Source organism: Prinia subflava, chromosome 6, assembly GCF_021018805.1.
Source record: "Prinia subflava isolate CZ2003 ecotype Zambia chromosome 6, Cam_Psub_1.2, whole genome shotgun sequence".
NCBI lineage: Eukaryota > Metazoa > Chordata > Aves > Passeriformes > Cisticolidae > Prinia > Prinia subflava.
In genome coordinates, this window is record NC_086252.1 from 10,600,658 (window position 1) to 10,625,725 (window position 25,068).

Consider the following 25,068-nt stretch of genomic DNA (forward strand, 5'->3'; position numbering starts at 1 on the left):
GATCAGACAGAACTGACACAGATAAATGACATCCAGTGAAAACAGCACTGAGCAAGGGTAGACACAAGGGGTGTAAGAGTCTCAAGGAAGAGCACTGAGGATTTTGGTGTGCAACTGAAACAACAAAAGCTAAAGCCCTACCATTCTGTTTTTAAAAGTTTTTCATTATTTCAAACTCACTGGAGTTCTTTTAAGATCTTACTAGTTTCTATTTTCCTTTATGAGAGACTGTTGTAGAACAAAAATGCATGCTTGCAAATGTTTTTGGATTTTAAGATGCAGACAGACCTTTCTCAGTAAGGTGAAAGTTTTGTACAATACTTTGTCAGGTCTCAGGCAGCGAATGAACAGCAGCTCCCCTGACTTGTCTTTCCACTCTGCAGGAAAATCCTCATGCTGGGGATCCTAAAAATATGTATTTCAACATTCTTAAAGGTATTTATGAATTCCCTGTCTTGAGAGTAAATTCTCCCTTGACACATCAATACATGAAGAATTTTTTCAAAGTTAGAGAAATGACACGCTTAAAGCTTTTTTTAAAAAAAAACTTTAAATATATGTTACTCTAAGAAGTTTCTTGTATAGCACAAGGAGTAGTATCTTTGAAAGATTTAGAATAATTGTGAAGTTCAAGTTCTTCTCTAGAAAGTGAAAAAATTATGTGGGGGGAAGTGAGCATTGATTTTAGCTCCCTCTTTGTTAGAACTCTGTTCTAGTGCCAGTTCTTCATGTTACAATGATAACGTGTCATCAGTGACAATCAGACTACAGTATTAGTAGGTAACTGAGTTAGGCTGCAGCTGAATGCAGAAAGCGATGGCAGAAGAACAAGAATGACAGAATTAAAGTCAAGCAAAGCACCAGAGAGCTTGGTTTCTAAATGGCCTCTGACCAACCCAGCTGTTATTTTGTTACTGCAGCTTCCACAGTGGGGGCAGCAGTTGGTCTGGGGTGTTAACTTTGCATTAGCCTGACAACAGAGTCTTTGTGAATATTTACATGGAAGGGGGAGTATCAGAATGCTTTAATAAAAAATGCCTTCACCCGACAAGTAAAAGGCACAGCAACTCTCTGCATCAGGACAGTGACAGGTAATGCCATTCCTTTTGCTCTGCCATGCAAGGGCTCAGTAATGCTCTCAGCTTTGGTGTTACTGGTTGAGAGTCTTTAGCAGTTAACAGATGATAGTGAATCTGGAGATTTCATTTTCTGAACACCTCTTACGTGAAGGACTCTTTCTCTTTACTCCTGTTTGGCTGTGCGAGTGCACACAGCTGTCCCACACCTCTTGGATCTTTACTGCTGAAAGTCAGCACCTTTCACTTATTTTATAGACAAAAAAAGCTATAATCCCAGGATGCATAATGAAATAGTCCTCTCCCTCAGTATCTTTTTCCAATGTCATCATTTCTCTGTTCATTTTCCAGGTGACTATTTCTTAAAGAACTAAAATCAATTTGCTGGGGGTTTTTGGGTGGTTTTTTGTTTTGTTTTGTTTTTTGTTTTTTTTGTTTTGTTTTGTTGTTTTTTTGGGTTTTTTTTTTTTTTTTTTTTTTTTTTTTTTTTTTTTTTTTTTTTTTTGGTGGGGTGTTGTTTTGTTGTTTGTTTGGGGGGGGGGTTTGGTGGGTTGGTTGGGTTTTTTGTTGGTTTTGGTTTGGGTGGGGTTTTTTTTGGTGAATATCCAAAGAAAGCCCAATTTTTATTATCTGCCCATTTCCTGCAAACTGGTTAAGTGAAGAAGCTAGAACTGTTTAGTTCCTTTGATGTCTCTCATTACACTCTTTTATGAGCATTTTAAAGCAAAATCCGTTCTTTCTCTCCCCGCATACTTCTGGCTATTTCTTTAATTAGAAAGGGTTGTGACAGGTAAAAGAATGATAAAGGAAAGGCCTCATAAAATCAGGCCTACTCTATTAAATTAATAGCTAGCCTGTCATCTCTTTTAAGTGTAGTTAAGCAATTTGCAAGGTCCCATGTGAAAACAATCTTGGTATGAAAGGTTCGTTAACACAACACCCTCGTCTTAGGTTGAAAAATAAGTGCATCTGTGTAAGCAATAAGATCTGTTCCATGAGAAGCCATAAAGGAAAAATGGAAAAAACCTCAGTCTTAGCACCCACGCACAAATCACCTTCTGACCAAAAAATGAAGTAGTAAAACAACCAGCCAATAGGTGTTGCACACGAGGTCTGTGAAAAGTGTATCAAATAAGGGATGTGAATAAAGAATTGGCTGTTCCCGCATGAAGAAAACGGAGTCTCGGCTAACATTACAATATCTGATGAGCCGAGGCGCTCGCGGGGGGCGACGGCCGAGCCTGCCGCGGAAAAGGACGGGACCCCGAGATGGAATACACAAAGCCGGGAAGGCACAGCCCGCAGCGAAATGGAATTGAAGCAGGGAATACACAAAGCAGAGAAAGGCTGCGGCTGCACCTACAGCCGGCCACGGGACGGCACCAAATCCAGAGACAGACAGCCGGCGGAGCGGGACCGAGCGGGGAGCGCGCAGAAACAAATAAACACAGACACAAGCACAGACACAAGCACAGACACAGACACAGAAACAAACACAGAAACAAACACAGAAACAAACGCAGCTCCCGGGAAGGCGCCGCCCGGGGGGTGAGCACGGACCGAGGAATGCACTGCGGGCACTGAGGCGCGGGCAGCCAGCGGGCTCAGAAAGGGCGGGGAGTGCTCGGGCAGACCGGAGCTGTGGCAGACGCGATCTCGGATGGCCGGAGAGCCCGGCCCGGAGCCGCGCACAGCGGCCAAAGTGTGAGAAACCCTCTGGGGAAGATCCGCGCCGCGGGGCAGCGCCCAGAGCGTTTAAAAAGGGTAAAACACGGGAATCTCAGCTCACGAATTCCAGCTGGCAAAAAGGCGAGCATACGTGTGTGGGCACTTATATTGCACAAACGGGATAAAACAGGACTAAAGGGAATGGTGAACTTTTATTGCTATAGCGTAGAAAACAACATTAAAGTAGATGCACAAAACACCTTTTTTATCGAAAGGTTGGACGAGTTGGGGCAGGTTTTGTCGGCAGCGGCCATAGGGGAAGATACCGTAGCCATAAAATCGTTACCTACATGGTGTTTTATTAGAAATTCCTTTAAAAAAATTACAGTCTGCCGAAGGGACCGCAGCTGCTGCAGCAACCGCTCCCCCGCGGGCTCCAGAGACCTCTCGGTCAGTACCTCCTGTGTCTGCAGGTCCGTTTCTGTTCCCTCGACCCACGAACGATGGAAAAGTTACCCTTTAATTCCGTTTTTCATGTTGAAAAGAATATTAAAAATGTCACAGCCACTTCGAAACTGCTCCACTCTCAGCCGTGTGCAGACGCCGCCCGCACCAAAGCCCGGAAGCGGAACCCGTGTGTGCGCGCCTGTGAAATGGCTCCGGCGGGACACAGAGCCCCGGGCGGCGGGGGCCGCTCCCGCCGGCCCCGCTCGGTTCTGATCCTCAGGAAACCCCGAACCCCGCTCCACTCGGGTGAGTTCGATCCTCAGGAAGCCCCAAGCCCCGCTCTACTCGGGTGAGTTCGATCCTCTGGCAGCCCCGAGCCCCGGCCCCGCTCTACTCGGGTGAGTTCGATCCTCAGGAAGCCCCGAACCCCGCCCCGCTCTACTCGGGTGAGTTCGATCCTCAGGAAGCCCCAAGCCCCGCTCTACTCGGGTGAGTTCGATCCTCTGGCAGCCCCGAGCCCCGGCCCCGCTCGGTTCTGATCCTCTGGCAGCCCCGAGCCCCGGCCCCGCTCGGTTCGCAGCTCCAGAGGAGCGCGCCGGCTCTGCAGGCGGCCGCAGCCGCAAGCACACTTCCCGCCCCCGGCTCCTCCCCACAGCTGACGCTCCAGTGCCGCTCCCTCGTTCCCCCCCGCTTCCTGGGCGGGATTTCCAACAGAGCCGCGGCTCTGCCGGGCTGGGCCCGCATCGGGAGCCGCTCTCCGCCGAGCTCCGGGGCGGTATGTGGGAGCCACAAGGGCTGTGTGCCTTTTTAACCTTTTCTGTGTTTGTTTTCGGTGTTTCCAGCTTTTGCTACGTGCGGCCTTTAGAAGTGTTTTTGCGTTGCTTTTTCCCCTCCGCTCTTCCCCCGCGGGTGTTCGGGGCTAGGGGATGCGGCAGCCCTGGGGGCTGTGCCGGGCCGCACCGCTTCCCTGCCCGGGCAGCGCAGAGTTCACGGTCCGAGCCCTGCGGTGGGAGCACCGGAGGCCGCGTTTGTTGTTCCCTTTCCCCGCAGCAGCTGCGAGGTGGCAGCAGCCGGAGTTTGCCTTCTCTTCCCTCCCTCTCCTTTTTCCCCGCGGGCAGCGCAGCCCCCGCTGCAGCGCGGAGTGGGTTCTGAGGACCTGTTGTGCCTTTGTTTAACAAGGCTTTACGCATTGTGTTTGTATGCCTTGAAAACCTGTTGATCTAGATTCTATTAAGTTAGTTTTGTTTTCTGTATGAATTCTAATTTTTTACAGTTTTACGATTGCTGGAGAGATAGCAAGCAGTAAATGCAGTGCCTTATTACCTATCAATAATTTCAGCATAGTCTAATTTCTTTAACAAGAATGTTAACAAATTTGCCAGATGAAGTTACACGAAATACAATCGCTAGAAGCTACTCAGCTGTTCAGCAGTCTGCCAAATTACACATTACTGTATTTTTTTCACTAACCCTCCACTCTAAAAAGCCTTACTAAATTTCTGTTTCCCTGAAATTTGCAGTTGCCATGGGTTCTGCAATTTGCAAGGTCCCATGTGAAAACAATCTTGGTATGAAAGGTTTTTAACACAACACCCTTGTCTTAGGTTGAAAAATAAGTGCATCTGTGTAAGCAATAAGATCTGTTCCATGAGAAGCCATAAAGGAAAAATGGAAACAAGCTCAATCTTAGCACCCACACACAAATCACCTTCTGCCCAGAGAATGAAGTAGTAAGAAAACTACCAGCCAATGGGTGTTGCACACGAGGTCTGTGAAAAGTGTATCAAATAAGGGATGTGAATAAAGAATTGGCTGTTCCCGCGTGAAGAAAACGGAGTCTCAGCTAACATTACAATAAGAAAAGATTTCTTAAGCCTTGATATTTACAATGAATAAAATACACATTTGATCCTTTTTTTAAGAGTCTAAGAAGTCCTGTGTCATTTAACTGACTATTGATGATAGATTTTCATAATTTAAATTAACAGTAAGCAAAGAGAACTGGTAAAAGTGTTCCCTGAACATGCAAGTGGTTATGGTCAGATATGGAGAGTAAGATAGAAGGATAATTTCTTCTTTGTCTGAATACCTTCAACACCTCAGCCAAAATAAGCTGAAGTCCATTCAGGTGGTTTGAGGTGCAGTGTAAGAATTTGCACAAACTATTTCAAATTCTTCTTTCAAGGCAGAAACAAAGATGTGGAAAAGCTCTACAGCTTTTCCCCAGTTACCCAAGTCACCAAGCCCTTTGCAGAGGGCTGCTCAGAGGATCACTGCTGTATTTCAGGCATGGTGATCATTCTGAGACTTAATTGTAATCCATTATCATTAAAAAGTGGATCTTCTTCTGACAGAAGATCAAGAATGAGAGCAAGGTATGTTGTTTGATCTGTGTCTCCTTTTCTGTCTTGTGTTTCAATCTATTTTTGTTTTCTTTCATTGAGTTAACAAGAAACTTAATTTTTAACATTATTACTGTGTTAATTATTGGGTTATTATTAGCATGAAGTCCTTGCAAAGTTATGGTTCCTCATCAGTTAAATACACACAATTTATGCACAAAATACTGACACAAAGATGACTATGGGACAAAAATTAAACTTTCTTCAAGTCACAAAAGTAACAGGGTTTGCATGAGAAAAGAATGGTTAAAAAATCTCAGCAGAGAGCCTGTTTTAAAGAGTCTGAATAGCGAAGGTAGGCCAAGCCAAACAGGGCTATGTGAATTATTAATTCACAGAATTTTCTGCCTACCTCTGCCTTCTCTGGATAAAATCATCAAAAGGGGCTTACCCCAAACAGTCCCTGGGGATGATTGGTGTAATCCACGCTGGCAGCTGGGATTCAGCTTCTGTATCTTCATATTTCTGCTGATGGAAAGGTTCAGAATCAAAGCGAGGTAATTTTATTTACTGCACACTCATTTAGGCACACGGGGATACAGGGGATTTTTTGAGATGTAAAATAGCAAGATTTAAAGTCAAAGAGATTTCTAGAACACCGACTGCCTTGGTGGTAAAGGTTACCTCAAAGGCACATTCAAATATGATCCCAAAGTATTAAGCTCTGACTAAAATGATCACTGGCAATATCTTGAACAGTTCTGCTAAACTTAGGCTGCCCAGGCCTTTCCCTGTCCCTACCTAAACTACAGATAAAAAAGCCTGATGTTGCTTTTGCATGTCAGCTGACTATTGCATTAAGGCCTGTAAATAGTTTTATTAAAAAAGGTGACAAAATAGCATCAGGAGATCCAAACCGGAAAAGGTGACAAAAGTAACTGTGAAAAATGTGAAATGATTAATTCATGTTCTTATGGTAAATTGGAAAACTATAAAACTGTATACATTTGTATCAGGTAAAAGTCTATGTTTTAGGAGACCTTGCAGCAGATGGTGAAACTAACAACCCTGAAAAAGCAGCGCCTCCATTCAGAAAGGAACAAAAGACTTTTCCGGGAAAGCCTGCAGCCTTCTCGAGTACCGGGAGGGGACCTATGGAGATAAGGTGGCACCAGCAACTCACGCCTTGGTTGCCACCTTCACAGATCATCAAGCAACATCATCCATATCTCGATCATTCATCAACCATAAGGATCTATAGAAATTGGACATTAACATTTGAACTGAGAAAGGAACTCTTTTCTGCTTGGTTGGGGAAACTCCTGAATTTGTATAGCTAGTCGGGAAACAATGGGGAATATGGGGAAATATTGCCGAGGGCAGAATAAAGTGTATAAAACCCAAGCCCCGAACCGGGCAAATTTGTGAACGGTTGGGGGATAGCAGGCTGCCAGACCCTGTATCTCACGGTTCACCCTTGGCATTTCCCGGGAAAACTCTGTCAAGTTTCTCCACTGTTGGTGGGTTATCAAAATTCTGTGATTTGATCTTTATTAATAAACCAAATTATTATTTTAACTGGAATATCGTATTGGCATTTATAACAGTAACTAATTGCATAAATTCTTGACTGGATGAAAGCATGTCAGAATTGCAAGCTGAAGTATTAGGTGTGAGAGATGTCAACACTTGTAAGGTGATACCAGTCCCCCAGCAGTGTAAAAAAATTGTTGGCAGGGGAGGAGGAATAAACAAATGCCAGGAGTTCTTCCCAGGTTTTAGCTCAAGGAATCATTTTAAAATTAAAATGGAGTTGCACATTTATTTTCAAAATTCTCACCCTAACAGATGTTCCAGCAAGATAATGTGGATTTCCCAACTTGGTTGTAATATAAAAGCAGAATTCAGGAAGAGACTCCATGGTGGAGTCTCCAAGGCAAAAGCAGATACTCCTGACTGCTTAAAATGTCTGTTTGATAAAAGTGGCTCTAGGACAGGACCCAGTTCCTCTCCATTATTATCCAGCAGCACTTCAACATAGCATCAGAATTAGGATTTTGTTGGCAGTTATATTGCTGATTGACTGTTCTTTATAATAGATATGGATAATTTGTGTTTACAATGTGCAAACAATAAAAATATTAATTGAGCAATGGGTAGAGATAAGGAGTGTATTCAGCTGACTGAAAAATGAGCCAAAGGAATGTACTTGTAATTTTTTATCTACTCTAAATTTGCAAAAAAGCAACTAACATCATTATTACTGCTGCCAATGGCTGAGACCAGTTAGTTTAAGGGCCGCCATTTTTAAAAAGGGAAATAACAAGAAACTAAATGCCACAGAAATAATTTTGAGTAAGTCCTAACTAAACTCAATTTTCACCATAACATGAGATTATGGTGAAAATCTCAGAAAATCTCAGGTGAAAATGGTCAGAATCAAGAAATACATAATGGTAAATAAACAATCTATCACTTTACTTGTAAGTCCAGTTAGCCTTTGAAAAATAGCTGGAGTTGTACCTCTGTGTTTCATTAATTTATTTCTCTTTGGAGGAAACAAGACTACTTGCCATGAAGATGCTACAGTGAACATAAGAATCTTTAATGATTCTGGCCTAGAAATCTGGTATTTATACTCTTGAAAAGATAAATGAAAATAACATTACTTTTTAGAAATATTATTCTAATATGAAAAAAGGCAATTCTCATAAAGCAGTTAAATATATAAATTAAACTGAGTATTATATTGTGCTAAGATGTATCTTAGTATAGTATTAAGTGAGCACTCACTTAATATAAGCACTCACTTGAAGTGAGGGCTTCACTTACTATAGTACTCACTTGATTCAAAACAAGGGGGAAAAACAAATCTATTTTCCTTAACTATGAGAACACTGGAGACTCACTCCTTTCATTTTTTAGCTAATTGTGCCCCCTCCAGGTCCTTGTGCAATTTGCACTTCCATTAGTCACAAACCTGCCAGCACTGCCAGACTGCATGCACGTTTCCCGTGTTGTAATGAACTGAGGGTCACTGAGTTTGATTATGTGCAAACTACCGGCTTTTTCCATGTGCTTTATTCATTCCTTTGTTTGATGGCTCCCTAAGGAGCCACCATCAGAGGCCATCTTCTTGCATCACCAACGGGAAAAATAGAAACTTCCAAAACTGAAATATAAGCTCTTCAAATGTTTATCTCAAAGTGCCTCTTAAGGCAATTTATTCCCTTTTGTCATTACAGCAAAAGCACATCTGTATGGATGGAATCACAGCAGGCACATACTCAGTACAATCCTGTACAAACAGTAAGATCTGTTCCATGACAACCCATAAAGGAAATAAATTTGCAAATTATCCTTGGATTGCTCGCTATTTCTGCTTTTTAAAATTCTGTTGTTACAAAAAGCTTGAGTTGCATTTTATTAGGTTCCTGTAGTCCTAATATCCAGCCATAAACTCATAACTACAGGCATGATACGTACCATCAATTTGAGGTAGGTTCTATCTCACCTTTCCAAATTAAAAGCTATCATTATTTAGTTTTAAAATGCTAATCATCTTTCCATTAGTTCAAAAAGAATTTTGATCAAAGCTGTGTAAAAGTGAAATGGAGGATGAACAAGTGTTGAATTCAACAAGTGTTGAACTCATTAACATTTGTCGACTGTTTAGCCTGAGTGATTGAATTATTAATGCAGTAATTACTTGGGAAAAATTACATATACAGTCAGAATCCCAGCTCACATCCTCTAATTTCAACAAGTAGTTTTGCTTCCAGAAGTACAGTCCATGCCCTAGACCTGCACTATTTCTAGGGCCAAACTAAGTGCATTGAAGAAAAAGGGGAAATGGGGATAATATCTGAATTCTATCTTCAGATGACAGACATTGATTTTCTTGTCTCTTAATTTTTAGCAATTTTCATTAACCTGGATGTGATTTTCCAAATAAGTAGACATTAAGTTCTTCAGCTGAATTCAGTGGCTGGTTTTGGTGTTCAAAAACATTCAAGTCGGGTAATCTTGACACCCAAAAGTTCTTTCAGATAAAAATTATCTGCCATGTCAAAAGTTTTCTGTATTCTGATTTTCTGTTTATTTTACTAAGAGTTATAGGCACAAATCACAGAATCAGAGTGACCTGGATTGGAAAGGACCTTAAAGATCACCCAGTTCCAACCCCCTGCCATGGGCCCCACCCAGCCTGCCTTGGACACTTCCAGGGATGGAGCAATAACACAGTATCTGCAGTGGTTGAGCATCTGCTGTTCTGGAACTACTGCTGCTTTAGAGAAGAAAACTAACCAAAGGAACCCATGTTTTACACAGTGGAAAGTACCCTGTAGTAGAATAAAAAAAGAATATTCCACACGAGTCTTATAAACAAAACTCAAAAGCCTACAACAACAGTTTCAGTTCCACTTACTAATTTTACTAAAATGTAATTAAAATAGATTTATATCAGAAGAAAAATTAATGATATTTAGATTATTAAAAAAACAGAAGGACAAAATCACTGTACCACTTGCCTCTAGCTGGATGTAAAGGTTGCTAGGTAAGCTGCAATTCCTGATGGAACAAGGGTATTCCAGCTGAGTTGATGTCCTGCATTCCCAGCTCCAAAGCAGTCTCATGACTGTGACTTTTCTCACCCTCAAGGCCACCATTAACTTGTTCTGCTTGTTGCAGTTTTTTGCTGCATAAGACAATGTCAGAGTAGAAAAAATTGCTGATTATATTATATATATATTAAGATAATTTGAGAGACATTTTACAAACATTTAAAACATTCACAGATTATTTTCCTCTGCAGATTTTTTCTTAAGTAATTTCAACAAATAAAAACACTTTATTATTTATTGGAATTTTTTAAAGAACAAAAACTGATATCGGGACCAGCATACCGAAGTCTATTCAGGAACCTTTTCATCCAAGTAAATGAAGAAGACCAGTATCAAACATGCAATTTGAAAAGCTCTGTGTGAGATACAGGAAATATTAACAGTGAAGGAAATTATCTACAAGAGAAACAAAACCCCCTTAAGGAGATCACTGTCTAATAAAAGTTGGTACGTTCTTTTCTGCAAAAAAAGCTCATTAGGATCCATAATTGGCATTTATGTTGTCTTAAGCCATCTTTACAGGCATGTTTGTAATCTATCAAAAAATAGGCTTTAACAGGAATTCAACCCATCTCTTTTAGAATGCTTCACTATCTCGTACAGACACATTTCAGATAGGACAGGAGGAAGATGATGCAGCTCTTGCTGTAGTTACAGCAGAGAGAGATTCTCTCTCCTGGTAACCATAGCAGCTGGTTTACACCACAGGAACGAACTGCTTGTGTAGTTTAGCCCTCCCTTGTACTTCCAAACCCCACCAGAGTGCACAAGAAACACACAAAGAGCTGACTGTAACTACAGACAAGACTTAAGAGTCCATTTCAAATTCCTTTTCTATTTTTCTAAAAGAAGCTCAAGGTGATATACCATAACTCTTAAAAAATCGTCTTCTAAATGATGCCTAGTTTTTGCCCATATAATCAGCAATGGGATTTACCAAAAACAGTCTCAAACCTGCCTTCTGCATAGAAGGCAGAAATAAACTTTAAAACTTAAAACTTGCAAGTTAAGAGATAAATCTGAACTCTTGGTAAAATCATTGAAAATTTATCTCTGCACAAGAAAGCAGATATGAGTGAGGATGTAGGAGAGATATCAGCTGGTAAATTATTAACATCTACATTTTCTATTACTTTAAAGCATTTATTTCTGATCCTTTATGCACTTCTAACTTTAAGCCCATTCCACCAAAGTAGAAAGACTGTTAGCAGAAAGTACAGCTAAAAGGGAAATACCATGTGATAAAGACACAAATTTTAAACAACTTCTCTGGCTATCAGCAGAACAGTAGTTCATCTTTTGCACTACACACCTGATTTCCAAGTCAGCTTTCTCTTGTTTCTTGGATTCTGCTGAAGTACAGCAAATTTATCTTGAACTTCCCTCAGTTTTGTTTGTTTCTTTCTTAGACCATCCAGAGAAATTTTTAACTTTCCTTGAGCTCGATTTAATTTTAGCTTTTTGGGTGCAATGTTTGTGTGACTGTAAAGACAAAACATAAATTAAACATCTGAAAAATACACCCTGCCCTCCAGTGTCTTTTTTTTTTTTTTTTTAAATAAAGAACATGAAGATGAAGGGAAACCTCAGCAACTCTGTAGCTTATGCAATATTCCATTTTATAACTTCTTATCTGAAGACAATTGGTTTTTACTAAATCCCTTGTTTCTGTGCTGATACTAATTTATACAGTTTCTACATTTTTTTACTGGAATAACACATAGTGATTGAAAGCAAGGAAGGTTTATACTTCCATACTGTGTCCCATTTGATCACAGTTTAGAATCCGTTAGAGATTTGTGCCAGTAGAAACACACAATAATATGTGTTAAGTAACACTAAACACACACATCCAGCCAACTATGTACACAAAATAAAAGAAAATATTAACAGCTTTTCACGACCAAGGATCTGTTTTCCCGTTTTGAGGATTTCACTCTTTTATACAGATATTTTTCTGAGGAGAATATTGGGTGCAACATGTACTGAAAGTATGTTCTTCATCATTCCAAAAACAAACATGAAAATAAGCTAAAAAGTCCCAGCAGAAGCAGAATTTGATGAGTGTTAGCCTCAATTAATGAATCCCCTCTGGTACTGGTGTAAGTTGCAGCTCTCCTTTAAAATCCACCTTTTAAAATCATTTTCTAACAGTAGGTATGACAATATTAGGCTGTTCCCAAACTGAGAAGTCCCCCAAGCATGCAGTTGCCAACCTTTTAGCTGAGTACCCAAATACCTTCTCAAATAAAGGCATGCCAAACAAGAAGCTGCCATGGCTCAGCTTTCAAGGGCCACACTGACCTTAGTGCCAGAGCAGATTTACGGCTCAGTTGGCAGCTCCAGATGTTCCAAATGAGAAACATCATCAAACACAAGCACACTTCTTCAATGCATCAAAGGCAGTGCATACCAAAAAATACCCTGTGGGCTTGATGTGACTACCAGAAACCTCCAAGGACATTTCAAGAATGTCCCAGTTTTGTGCAATGCTCTGAAAGGATGTTAACTTCGTTGCTATCTGAAGAGAATGGTGCTTCCATGCCGCCTTAGCAAAATTCACAGTGAAAATCAGGCTCTACACCTTATCAGGTATCTGACATGAATTGATCTGTATTACTGGGCTTTGGCATAAGTATCCCACCAGTAATTTCACCTCCCTTTTGGTGTTACACTGATAGACTGTTCCCTTTAATGAAATTTAACTATTTTTAAATACATACTAACATAAAATAAAACTCCATCGTTATGACCCATTTAAGCAAAAAAAACAAAGCCACTTTTTTTTTGCTCAGTGCTGTTAGAAAGAACTGCATGGCTGCTGAGACACTCATTTCAATGCAACCCAAATAAAGAAAAAATTACCAATTAATAGATAATAAAGTATGAAACAGAACCACTGTTTTTACACTAAACATTACCTAAAATAAGATCCTACTAACAGTATTGAAGAGTAAAACTGTCTTGTCTAGCTATTGAGGAAGTTAATGGACTTTCTAAAAGGTAAACAGAAGCAATCATGACCAATAATTGTAGTTATGGTTAATGCATGACCCCTACCCTATATTATTATTATTATTATATATTTCACATAAAATGTCTTTTGTATCACAGGAGACTTTGTCCTGATTTATGTAGAACGTTGTATCCTACCATTATCCAATAAAACCATTCATATTTTCCCAGTAAGTGTTGTCAATATTATTTTGTGTGTTATAAGCCAATTGAAATCTTTAACTGAATTTATCATACCTATAGCATTATTTATCCTGCAGCATCACAAAACTAAAATATAGTCTTTGAGTGAACAAATTCTGTCTCTAACATTCCCTGCAAATTCAGCAAATGCACTGAGACTCAGCAGAGATGAAGCAAGTCATTTTAATTAAAAACTGTTTACGTCTGGCTTCTGGCCATTCTAGTTTGCAATCCATAAAACAATTGTTCCAGGTATTCCCTTATTAGCAGAAATTCTCACAGCAGTGTAACCACTCCCTGTGTGAGCACGCAAGCAGAAACTGAAAAACTGTGAACAGAAGTTACCTTCTAATAGGATTGAGAGGTATCACTCACCTCCCTTAACCATTCAAAGTCACTCTCATCTTTGCCTTTTTGCATACTAGAGACGTGAGAACATCCTCAGCATGAACATCAAGCTCAACAAGTGCTCCCAGAGTCACTCAATTCTGCTTAGACAGCTTTCCTCACACCAAGGTGACAATGTCCTCAGTCTGTCTGTTATCCTGTCCCAGAAAATCCTCTGGTGCCTGCAAAAAATTTTAAAAGTTAAGTTGAAGGTCTAGTCTTAAGAGTGATTATGTTTTTTGGTTGTTTTTCTTTGTTTGTTTGTTTTTTTGTTTTTTTTTTTACTATATTACATTTGTTGTCTGTAATAAATAGTTCCTTCTCATTATGGTACAATGTCCTTCATTCACCAGTAGTTCAACAGGGGTTTGAGATGCTTTTTTTCCTTTACAAACCCAAATATAAAGCATCAATGGCACATATCTGCAAACAAAACAGCACACACAACTTAATTCCTGCAACAGGAAATATCCATGTCCTTTTACTGTTTCCATTTTATTTCCTTCCACACTTCCCAAGAATATATAATTAAGAAAAATGTCTGAACGATTTACTTGAAAGACCATATAAAATTAGATTAAAAAAAAGTTTATCCTCAGCAATAATTCTTGGGTACTACCCCCTGCAAGATGCTTCCCACTGTATTTACTGAAGATCAGTTTAAAGATGTAAAACTTTACTTATAGTCTCTGTAACATATAAACTAATAAGGATAAACAAGAATTTTCTCTCCAACAGCTAATCCACCTCCAGTACACACACAGTTATTATTTATACCTTTCCAGCAATAGCAAACATTACAGGAAATTGAGTAGAGCAACCAGGTACAACCTTAATACAATAGCTTTCCATGGTTAAAAAAAAAAAAACAAAACAACAAGAAACCAACACCTTTAGGAGTTTTTTCCTCACAAGATTTCTTGTCCTGTTCTTTGCACTGTAGGGATGTTTCTCTGGGACTGAACCAGCGTTTTGGTTTTAATTTTTGTTCTTGTTTTGGCTGGCCTTGCACTGCATTCACTGCACACTGTCAAGTCTGTGTATGGGGACCCAAACCCAGTTCCTCTCCTTATAGCAAAGGTTAAACTACTTAACAAGATCCCTACTAAATACTTCCATACCAAGTAAGGTCTTTGGCCTTTGAAAAAACCTCAAGAAGTTCCTAACTGGATTAAAAAAAAAAAAAAAGAGTCTAGGGAAAACCAGATGCTTTTTCTCTAAGTATTCATTAAGCCCCTTGAGAATTATTTCCAGAAATTCATTGCACTGCCTCAGTTTTTCCAGCATCTTGTCTGTTAGTACTACTGTCAGCACATGTCTGTTCTGGAAAAGAAATTATTCCAGATAAAAATATTATTGTCTTTTCAAGTGAACCACCACACAGCACTGCAGGATCAAAAATCAACCTCTATATTACATTCTGCTTTACTCAAAACATTGTCAGGTTTACAATTTACTGACCTTGCTCATTGCCAGGGTTCACTGGAGAAGTAGTTAGGCAGCCTGTATGAAATTATTCAAAACATGACCTTTTATTTCTGAAAATATTTCCCAAACAGGATCAATTGATCAAAGAGCACAACTGCCATCACTCTGTTGGAGCAACAACAATTTACACTGGCTATTCAACAGCACTGTGCAATCACGCAACATGAACAATTCAGACATTTTGATGGATTTTTAAAGTGTACTTGTATGACAAGAAGTCACACATTTTAACCAGTAATCAAATATCAGAGTTCAATGCAAAGAATAATCCTTCTTTCCATATAAAATATATAAGTATATACACAAGATATAAGTATTAATATGGCAAAGTTGTACACAGGCAACACTGACACTTCAGTACTAACACTAACCAGTAATGTGATCTAAAATAGGTATTCCCTGGTCCTGAGACATTTCCTAACTAAATACTAATTAATTGTTAAAGAATTTTGTTCTCAAAACAAAGTTCTACTTGTTTTAAGAAGACAAGAAATTGTATATTTATTTCTTTTCACAACAGCACATGAATAACACTTGTCAAGACACATTGTTGAATACTGGGTTTCTTGTATCTGTACATTGTACAGATGACAAAATATACATTAAGATATGGAGTGCTTTCCAAATTCTTTCTAGTGCTTTCCAAATTAATCTTGCAAATTAAATTAATGTAAATTATTAGAAAAGCTACTGCATAAGATGAAAGTTATTTCAGCAAAACAAATGCAAAAAGGGTTTTGAAAATACTTTTAAAGAAATACAATTGTTTGAACATCAGGTTCTGGCATTGAATTTGCCTTATGACCCATTTATAGCCAAACCATCATTACAGTTTTTAATCTTGCTCACCAAGTATGGGGTTGGGAAGCAAAGACACACTGAAATGTAGGAAATTGTGCAGATTTACAATGAAGAAATCAAATCAAACAAATGCTTCTACTTAGTTCCAGTATGGGTTTGAATTTAAAACCACGACTGAATTTATTGTAGTTCAGTTCCATGCCAGGACATTGTGAACGGATCCAAACCCCTCACACTGCAATACAAAATGTTCTATCAGGGCAAAGTCCTGGCAAGGAAACGGGGACTGATTAATACCAATCCCCTGCTCCACTCCCCAAAGCCTGGGAACACAGGTTCTGCCAAGAGATCTCCTCTCCCTCCTAACCCAGTGTGCATTCCCCAGAGCCTGCGTGGTGCTGGGATGGCCAGAGGGGAGATGGACACAAAGAAAAATGCCAGCCAGCCCCGAGGTGCCTCTGCTGTGCCCCGTGTGTGCCCCTGCAGGCACACATATCCAGGATGAAAACAAAACACACAACTAACATCCGTCATAAGAAACACCACTGAGATTTACAGGGGAAATTTCAAACAGCCAACTGCAGAAACTTCATCTACACATAGAAAATCACGATGTCAGCACGCCAGCACAGCTCATAATTGGGTTTATAAAACAGTTTGTAGTGCACAGTTGTATGACTATACATTGTCAAGAGAAAAGTGGGGTTTGTTCCCTTTCTTAGTATATTTATCAAGAGCAAATGGAATAATTGCAACTGGTAAAGCAAATCAAGGCAGTGTTGCCAGTTCTAGAAATGGGATTCTTCCTGCTTGTATTTTCCTTTCATATGAGAAAAAGTTACGGGAAAAATAATTTATGCTTTAACATAGTTTCCTATTTACAACTAAGGTACGAAATGAAAAAGGGAATGGCATCATTCCCAGTCATTCAAAACATCAGTGTAACTCATTTTGTTAGTGACATTGCCAGTGTCAGCTGCGGGGGAAAAAAAAGTATCAAGAAAAGCACATAAATCAAGTGTACAAAACCAGTCTGAGTATCCTGTTAAAAGGCCATCAATAATCTGGTTTCTAAATGTAACTTTTACTATATCACAGATTGCAGCCTGGGATTTTTTTACATTTGCTTTTTTTTTTTTCCCCTTGCCTTTTTTTTCCCCTTCTGCTTTCTTCCCTGGAAAGATAGAAAAACTTCTGTACCCAAGATTTTCTTAAAATTTATGGCAAGTGGAAATTAAACCACTAAGTAATTTAAACCTCATCAACACACTTTGCTTAAATTAGATATTTATAACGAAGGAATAATGTATGATTATTCAAATTTGCAATGAAAAACGAAGCCAATAAAGCAATTTTATTACACAATGTCATATAAATGGAGAAAAAACAGTCTGAACAGACCCAAATTAGCTTTATGCTTTAAGAAACACCGTTCATGCAGTTTGGACAGGAGCATCCTTTTAAGCCATGAACCTCAGACACGGCATTTGTGGAAAGACAGTGCCACCTTCTGGAAACTGATCCCTGCTCGTTTAGCCAAAATCGACCTGACACTGCTGAGCTTCTATTCCGACGTTTACACTCTACTGCACAAATAATGATTTTCTCCCCCCTGCCACTGATAGCACATAACACAGTCAAAAAGAACCCAAAACAAACAAACAAACAAACAAACAAACAAACAAACAAACAAACAAACAAAAAAACCCAAAAAAACCCCACAACAAAAACAACAAAAACAACAAACAAACAAAAAACCACACACACTCAACAAAAATAAACCACTTTGCAATTGAGTAGCAGTGAATATCTGAATTACATTATTTTATCAAAATGAATCATTCAGCACACAATATTCAGAAATACCCAGCAAACATCTCAATTTCTTGGTTTTTTTTGAATAGTTTAGTAAGCCCACTTACTAATACATTAAAAATTCAACATTCTTCTAGAAATCCCTTGATATTAGCAAACATCTTCAGAATGAAGGCAGGTTTTTCTGAATAATTATTAGAATTATATAACAGGATTACCAGAATCACAAGGTAGCTGGTATTTCCCCGAGGATCAGAATCTGCACAGCAGGCATGAGAGGAGTTTGGGAGAGCTGGACCTGCTCAGTTTGGTGAAGTGGAAATCAAGGTAGAATTTAACTGCAGCCAGTAACAGGTACAAATCCTTGCTTAGAAGATTGAGTTTGGACAGGAGGAAAAAATTATTCCCTAGGAGCCCTGAAGCCTCTGGAGGTCATCTGCAAGAAATCTGTGTCCATGGAAATTTCTGAAATTTGGATACAAAGCTGTATCACTCGACCTGATGGGGTAGTGCCAAAAGTTTCTGCTTTTTGAAAGGAGTCAGATTAACTGAACTCCAGAGGCCTCTCCCAGCCAATGTTTCTCTGATTTTGTCTGAACCAGTGTTTTTAAAGAACCTAAGTAAGGAAGCCAAAATGAAATAGAAAATAGACTACTGTTTTATCAGAAGCAATTTTTTTGGTACGTACTAGGAATTCACTCCATACAGACAGCAGTATGTACCTGAAAACTGATCTCACCAAGTCTTTTAGTCAAGTACTGAATTATGCACTTCCCTTCAGGCATCTGAGCCATGATGTCAGAATGGAAAACTGGCTCCAAATAAAGCCAGGTAGCCTGAACCTTCAGCCTTTCATCCAGAGTCTCCTGGATGAAGAACAGCTTTCCTTTGCATTCCCTACAGAGGGACATCAGCTCAGATGCAGTAACTGGCGCTTCCAGCAAAGCCTTTTCAGCAGTGCTGAGACCTTTGGGGCAGTTTGCATATTGCAGGTGCAGCAGGGGGAAGCTTTAAGATTTCAGCAGATTTCACCTCATATGATTTCCTGCAATTACAAATGCCACGTTATTTTCTGCAACTGCATCATTTGTAAGGTTGGTGGCAGGAGCTCCTGAACGAGGTGAATCTAATAAACAAACAGTACCAGTGAGTAAATGCAGGACATGTTTTAGCATCTAATAGCATTTGTGGACTCATTCCCTTTAACAGAATATGGAACCTGGCTTCTGACAGACACCCGAGCCCAGACCACTACTTGTGTTTGCTGGGATAGGTTGAGATCACAGCAGAGAGACAGGAAAGCAACCTAAACTACTGAACCAAAACTTAGCAGGCCTTGTCCTGCATACAGGACAACAAAAAGACATGTTGTTTTAATTAAAAGATTTTAAATAGTAAATAGCCCAATACTTAAGGAATATTTTATTTCTGACTACAAATTCCAAGGATGTGGAAGACATCTGGCTGACAGATTAAGGAGCTCAGTATTACTGCACTCACTATTATAATAATAATACATTTTAATATAATTCAAGTTATTCAGTCTTTCCTTTGAAAGCAAAAAATTCAAAGTCCTTTAGTCTATCATTTGTTCTAAGTAGTCTCAATCTTTTTGCATCATTTTAAAATTATTTACCATCACCACTGGACACTTCTTACTATCACACCAGTATCACACAGATGTGATGATAGCAGTTCTCTCTATTCCCAATTCACTGACACAAGCAATTTGCAAAAAATATATAAAAATAAAATGCAATTTATAACCCTATAACAAATACCTATAATCTTCTTTCCCATACAGAAACAAGAAACATTCTTTACAACTCTCATACTACTGGGCAATACAAATGGAATTATTATCAAAAGTGCACACTGTTAAAACAGATATTGTATATTTGTACAATAAACTCATTTGTTGTACAAACATACAATTCATTCACATCATTGGAACCAATGCAGAAAATTCCTCCACAGCACACCCATACATGGGCTGCACCAAGTCCTGTTAAATTAAATATGTGAAAACTTATTTAACTTCTTCCTTTATTCAGTGCCACAGGTCCTAACAACAGATCACTGCACCCAACATGCACCATTTCCTCTAAACAAAGTCACTCTCTCACCTTTAAGCTCGTGGTACCTCATCTCTGGTGACCCTGCTTCTGCCAAGAGCTAGAGCAAAATGCAGTTTCCAAGAGGAAGGTTATGAAGGTCAGTTAATTTGCTTACACCAAAATGAAGACAAGGAATTTGGAATTCTCTTTGGCAGCAGTCCAGAATCCTCCATGCTTTGCTAGGTTACTAAGAGAACAACCATTGTGTAACTGCCTGAATCTCAAAGACTGAAGCAACAGTCTTGTGTTATTGAAGTAATACCTTGCATTATCACTGTCAATCATCAAAACACTCTGAAAACTGAAATTATGAAATTACCATGGCAAGCTTTCTCTTTTTAAATAGGCAAACCTAACTATTTTACATAAACAAGGAAGGAGGTCCTATACTGTGGTATTGTAGCAATTAGAGAAGAAATACTTACTGGAATGCACGTGCAGGGCTATGTAATGAAATCTGAAAGAGCATTTCTGCAGGTCAGAGGGAGTTCTGAGGTATCCAGATTAGCTAGATATTTATAACCAAGCTTTCTAGGAAAGGCTTCTGAGTTTTCACAATATGGCTATGTTTGGGGGATATAAGAAGGAAGTATTTCATTGAGAAAAGAGACAAAACCAGATTAAAATATTTGCTCAAAGATGGGAGTACAGAATTTTGAACACAATGCTTAAAGTTAGAATTTAATTTTCTGCTTTAGAAAAAAAAATCTTTCACATCCCTGAAATGTATTCATTGTCTTCAGTTTCTTCATCTCCTTTACATAAGCCCTAACATTTTTAATTGTTGAAGAGCTAAACAATTCACTAGCTTCATATTTTAAGCAGAAAGTTTAGACAGTATTCTCTTAGTCTTCAACCTTTCCATCTCTACTTCAGATATACTTTAGCTGGTAAAACAAAGGTGTTGATATAATACATCTGCTGTCTTAAGTACTAGAGTGTGTTAAAAATATTTAGGAACCTCTCCAATGCATTAGCACTCCCATATCATTAATTAAGAGTAAAAATCAGCTTGAAGGGATTAAATAGTGTGTGGGTGCCAAGGAACAAAACACTTTATCCCTTTAAAACTAGATTAATTTGCTGCTTAAGGAGGATAAACAAAAGCATTTGAAGTCTCTACGCTTTAGATTAAGCAGAAGAGATTTCTTGTTTGGTTACAATAGTTGGTTATGTTCTATTAGAGAAAAAGACCTTTTTCTCTTTTCATAATATTTAATGAAAGGAGATCCTCTCATAGTCTGAATTTTGACAATGTGGTCTGAATATCATCTACAGATGACAAAATATGGTCTCCTGTTTCTCTATAGTGAAGAACCATTTAATGCCACTCAGAATGCCTTTTCATTAAAGCTTTCTCCACTGAATGTTCTTTTCTGTTTCACTGACAGGCTCAAACTTTTCTAGGAATAGTTCAAAATGCAAGTTAATGTACGACAAAACATTTTAAGTCTTCAGAAGAAGACAGTGGTAAACCCACAACTTTGGACATCTCTCCCAGTGTCTTTCTTGCAAACTAGGATTGTGAATCACCTGGATTAGAGGAACGTGGCACCTCAATTCTTCTACTTTGAATTTAACTTGCCTTCTTACTGCTAATGCACGTGGAGAAATGTGGAAGGCTTTGATTAGTTCATACAGGCCGTGCAAGTAATTTTCTGTTTCACTTCTAATTATCTGTGTTCACTTCTCTGTCCAGTCTGTTTTCTGTTGTATCCACAGCCACATCACTGAGATACAGGAACAAATGACCAAGCTCAGTAAACTTGCAGTTTGAATCTCAGAAGGGGTTTCAGGCCAGTATAATGTTACACAGTACCCATGAAGAAATACAAATTGTTCATTCTCCAACACAAAATTATAGTCAAACACATATGCATCCTTAAGGCACCATATTTTCAGAGAGCAAACATTTTACTTTTGGCTTGAAAAATTTGCTGCAATTATGCCTAATATTAAACTTCACTGTAGCAAAAGTTCAAATCACTCAGACCCAAATTCAGCTGACCACTGAGGCATCCACCTGTATTCCAAACACTTAATACCAGGCACATGCATCTGAACTTTGCTGAACAGCAAGTGACTAAAGACAAGTTACATTTCAAGGGTGAATGTAAGTGCTTTGCTGAACTGAAACATAAATACATGAAAGAAACTGCAGGGGGTTGATTACTGAAGTGATATTGGTGAAGTGAGGAGATGGGATTTTACAGTTCCCAAACTGCAAACCCTACATCTGCTAAATTTTAAATCATTCAACAAAGGCTGTAAAGGCAAAATTACTTCATACAACTTGCCAATGAGTGCTTTTTAAAGTTTTCATGTGAAAAAGTAAATGCATATTCTCTACACCTCAGGTTTCAGGTCTTTGATTAGTTCAGTGTATCGGGAATGGATATCAAGTCTTCCACAGCTAATTCAACTGCTCGAATTTAATTCAGGAAAACCAAGAGATATTCACTGTTGGGCTCCACTGCCTGCTCAGAAGCCTGCAGAACGTGCCATATAATTCTCCTTGCGTGTCACCCACACTACAGAAATTACTTGTTATCTGCTGCTGACTACTGGCTAGATGGGCACAGAAATAAATCCCAAACCATGATAAACATAGTGCTTACTGAAAAACAGCTTTAAAATGCCCAGGTAATGCCCATATCACTAACTAAATACCTGTATTACTCTCTAAATACCTACATTGCTAACCAGCCACACTGCTTGCTACCACACTCCTCTACATCTGTGACCTCCAAACTTTCTTGATCACACATCTCTATCAGCAAGAAATTTTTGAGCACACCCCCAAGTATACGTGTATTTATTTACAGGTTGTAAATAAATATACAGAAGCTTCTGTACTAACATATTACATACACAATAAAACATACACAGAACTTAGTCATTAAACCAGATTAAATTAAGATGAAATTAATATTATAATTAATCTTTATTAACTTTATACAAAAGTGTCTGCTTTCTTTTACTAATAGTACTATCATTACTACTATTTTAAGTGAGAACAATTGTGTAATTGAATATGCTTCATTAGTCTTGGTTCAATACTTTGAGATTCAAAGGTCTAACTTTATGTCAACACTGTTTTAATGGCTGTCAGCTGAAAAACAAAGTTTGATGACAGATTCAAATGGAAGAATTGCATCATTGGCTGGGCTTAATAAATCATGAATAATCACGATCCCATCCACCAGTTATGTTTTGTTTAAATTCATATAGTTTATTTTCACTTTCCCTGATGTCACTTTATTGTTCTTGCAAACTGACTGGAAGGTCTTGCATTTTTGAATTTGAATTTTTAAAATCACGTGAAAAAGTTTTGAAAGAGATTGCACAGAGCCTTGTCCAGCAGAGATCTGAAGCTCTCCACGAACACTGCCTCCGCAGGCAAACTTCTCCCCTGCTTTACCATTCACTGCGAACGTCATCCCTACGCCCGGTGGAATTCCCCTCCCTGGAACTGAGGGAGCTGCCCCTGCTGCGGCACAGCACCGAGAGGAGCCTGGCCCCATTTTGTCTGTAGAATGTAACCGCATGCCAGCACCACGTTACCTTCTCCCAGCACACACACACACAGTTCCTCAAGCCTCTCCTCACACACCACACGCTCCAGCCCCACAACCCGCCCGTGGTATGGGATGGACTCGGATTTCCCGCAGCTTTACAGCTGGCCTGGGTAAAAGCACCTGAATCAATCAGGAGACTCTGAACTTCGAACGTGCTCTTTGTTCTCCACGTCTTACCTCATGAAACTGAAATATGAAGCTCAAGTGGCCTTGATTTGAGTAAGCACTACCTAGCAACAACCAAAACATCAGTGTGTTATCAATGTAATTGTCATACTGAGTCCAGAACACAGCACTGTGCCAGCTACTGAGAGGAAAATGAACTCTAGTCCAGCTGAAACCAAGACAGTGACATAGTATTTGGTACTTTGCGCCAAGCTGAAGACTTGGTACACCAATTAACTTCCGTGGTTTCTAAAGTGGTGCCTGTAGGAGAGAGTCACTCTCTCTGGAAGCACTACAGCAACAGGAGCCCGAGCCCAAACCAAAAGCATCTGCTTAAATTTGCACTGCTAAACCAATTAAAGGAGATCTGGGCAGCTTTAAGGAGGACTGTTGTTTGTAAAACCCTGTTTTGGAGAGCTGCCACACTGACAGCGCGCTTTGATTGTTGGATGCCAAAGCCCTGCGCTCCAGCGGCACTGAAGCCTCTGCGCCGCGCCAGGCCCTGCTCACACCGAGCGAGGGGAGCGCCGGGCTGGCAGCGGTAAAACCCGCCATGGCACAACGTTAATTCATAAAAGGGAGTTAAGTTAAAAAAAAAAAACAAAAAAAAAAACAACAACAACAAACAAATCGCACCTTTCGGCTCAGCAAGCCCGCTCCGGCAGCGCGGTGCCCTGGGCACTGTGGGAGCGCCTCAGCCACTGCAGCGGGACACGGCCCAGCGGGCACCGCTGCTGCCCGGCTCCACCGACTCCTCCCCGCCGCTGCGGACCCGCGGCAGCCCCGGCCCGGCCCCTGCGGACCCGCGGGAGCCTCGGCCCGGCCCCTGCGGACCCGCGGCAGCCCCGGCCCGGCCCCTGCGGACCCGCGGCAGCCCCGGCCCGGCCCCTGCGGACCCGCGGGAGCCCCGGCCCGGCCCCTGCGGACCCGCGGGAGCGGGGCCTCGCCCAGCGCAGGGAGTCGGCGGCGGCTCCGCTGCCGTGGCCGGTGGATTCGCCTCAGCCAGGAACAGCGCACAGCTGAGGGGACGGAATTAAAGTTCCACAAACTCTCCGCAGCTGTGCCAGGCCCAGCTGTGCTGTTTCTGCACGGCGAGTGTCCGCCAGCAGGAAAAGCGTGAGCCCCTGCTGTGCCTGCCACTTTCAAATGCGGATGGTGAGCATGGCTTTGAGCAGCATGTGCCGTTCGCTGCTGCCTAGGCCGGTGTCCTCCTCACCCTCATAAATAACCATGCGTGTCAATGAGTGCCGGTGCTCGTCTTTAGGCAAGGCAGGGGGGCAGGTGCGTCAGCTAAACATGCACAGGAGCTCAGCTGTGTTTGCAAAACGATTCTACTCAGATAGAATGGGCTTGGGTGGCTA

The 25,068-nt window shown here is 40.2% G+C and overlaps 1 long non-coding RNA gene across 3 annotated transcripts; it reads right to left on the reverse strand.

The window, feature by feature from the left end:
• Window positions 1-5,921: 5,921 nt before the first annotated feature.
• LOC134552000 (uncharacterized) lies at window positions 5,922-25,068 on the reverse strand. Of its 3 annotated transcripts, none has more exons than XR_010080735.1 (5): window positions 24,344-25,068; window positions 13,732-13,925; window positions 11,471-11,640; window positions 10,059-10,232; window positions 5,922-6,058 (listed from the first exon to the last, which is right to left on the reverse strand). It is a non-coding gene; the product is annotated as an uncharacterized LOC134552000 (long non-coding RNA). The 3 variants fall into 3 exon arrangements; XR_010080737.1 differs by having other exon boundaries at window positions 13,702-13,925; XR_010080736.1 differs by having other exon boundaries at window positions 5,948-6,061.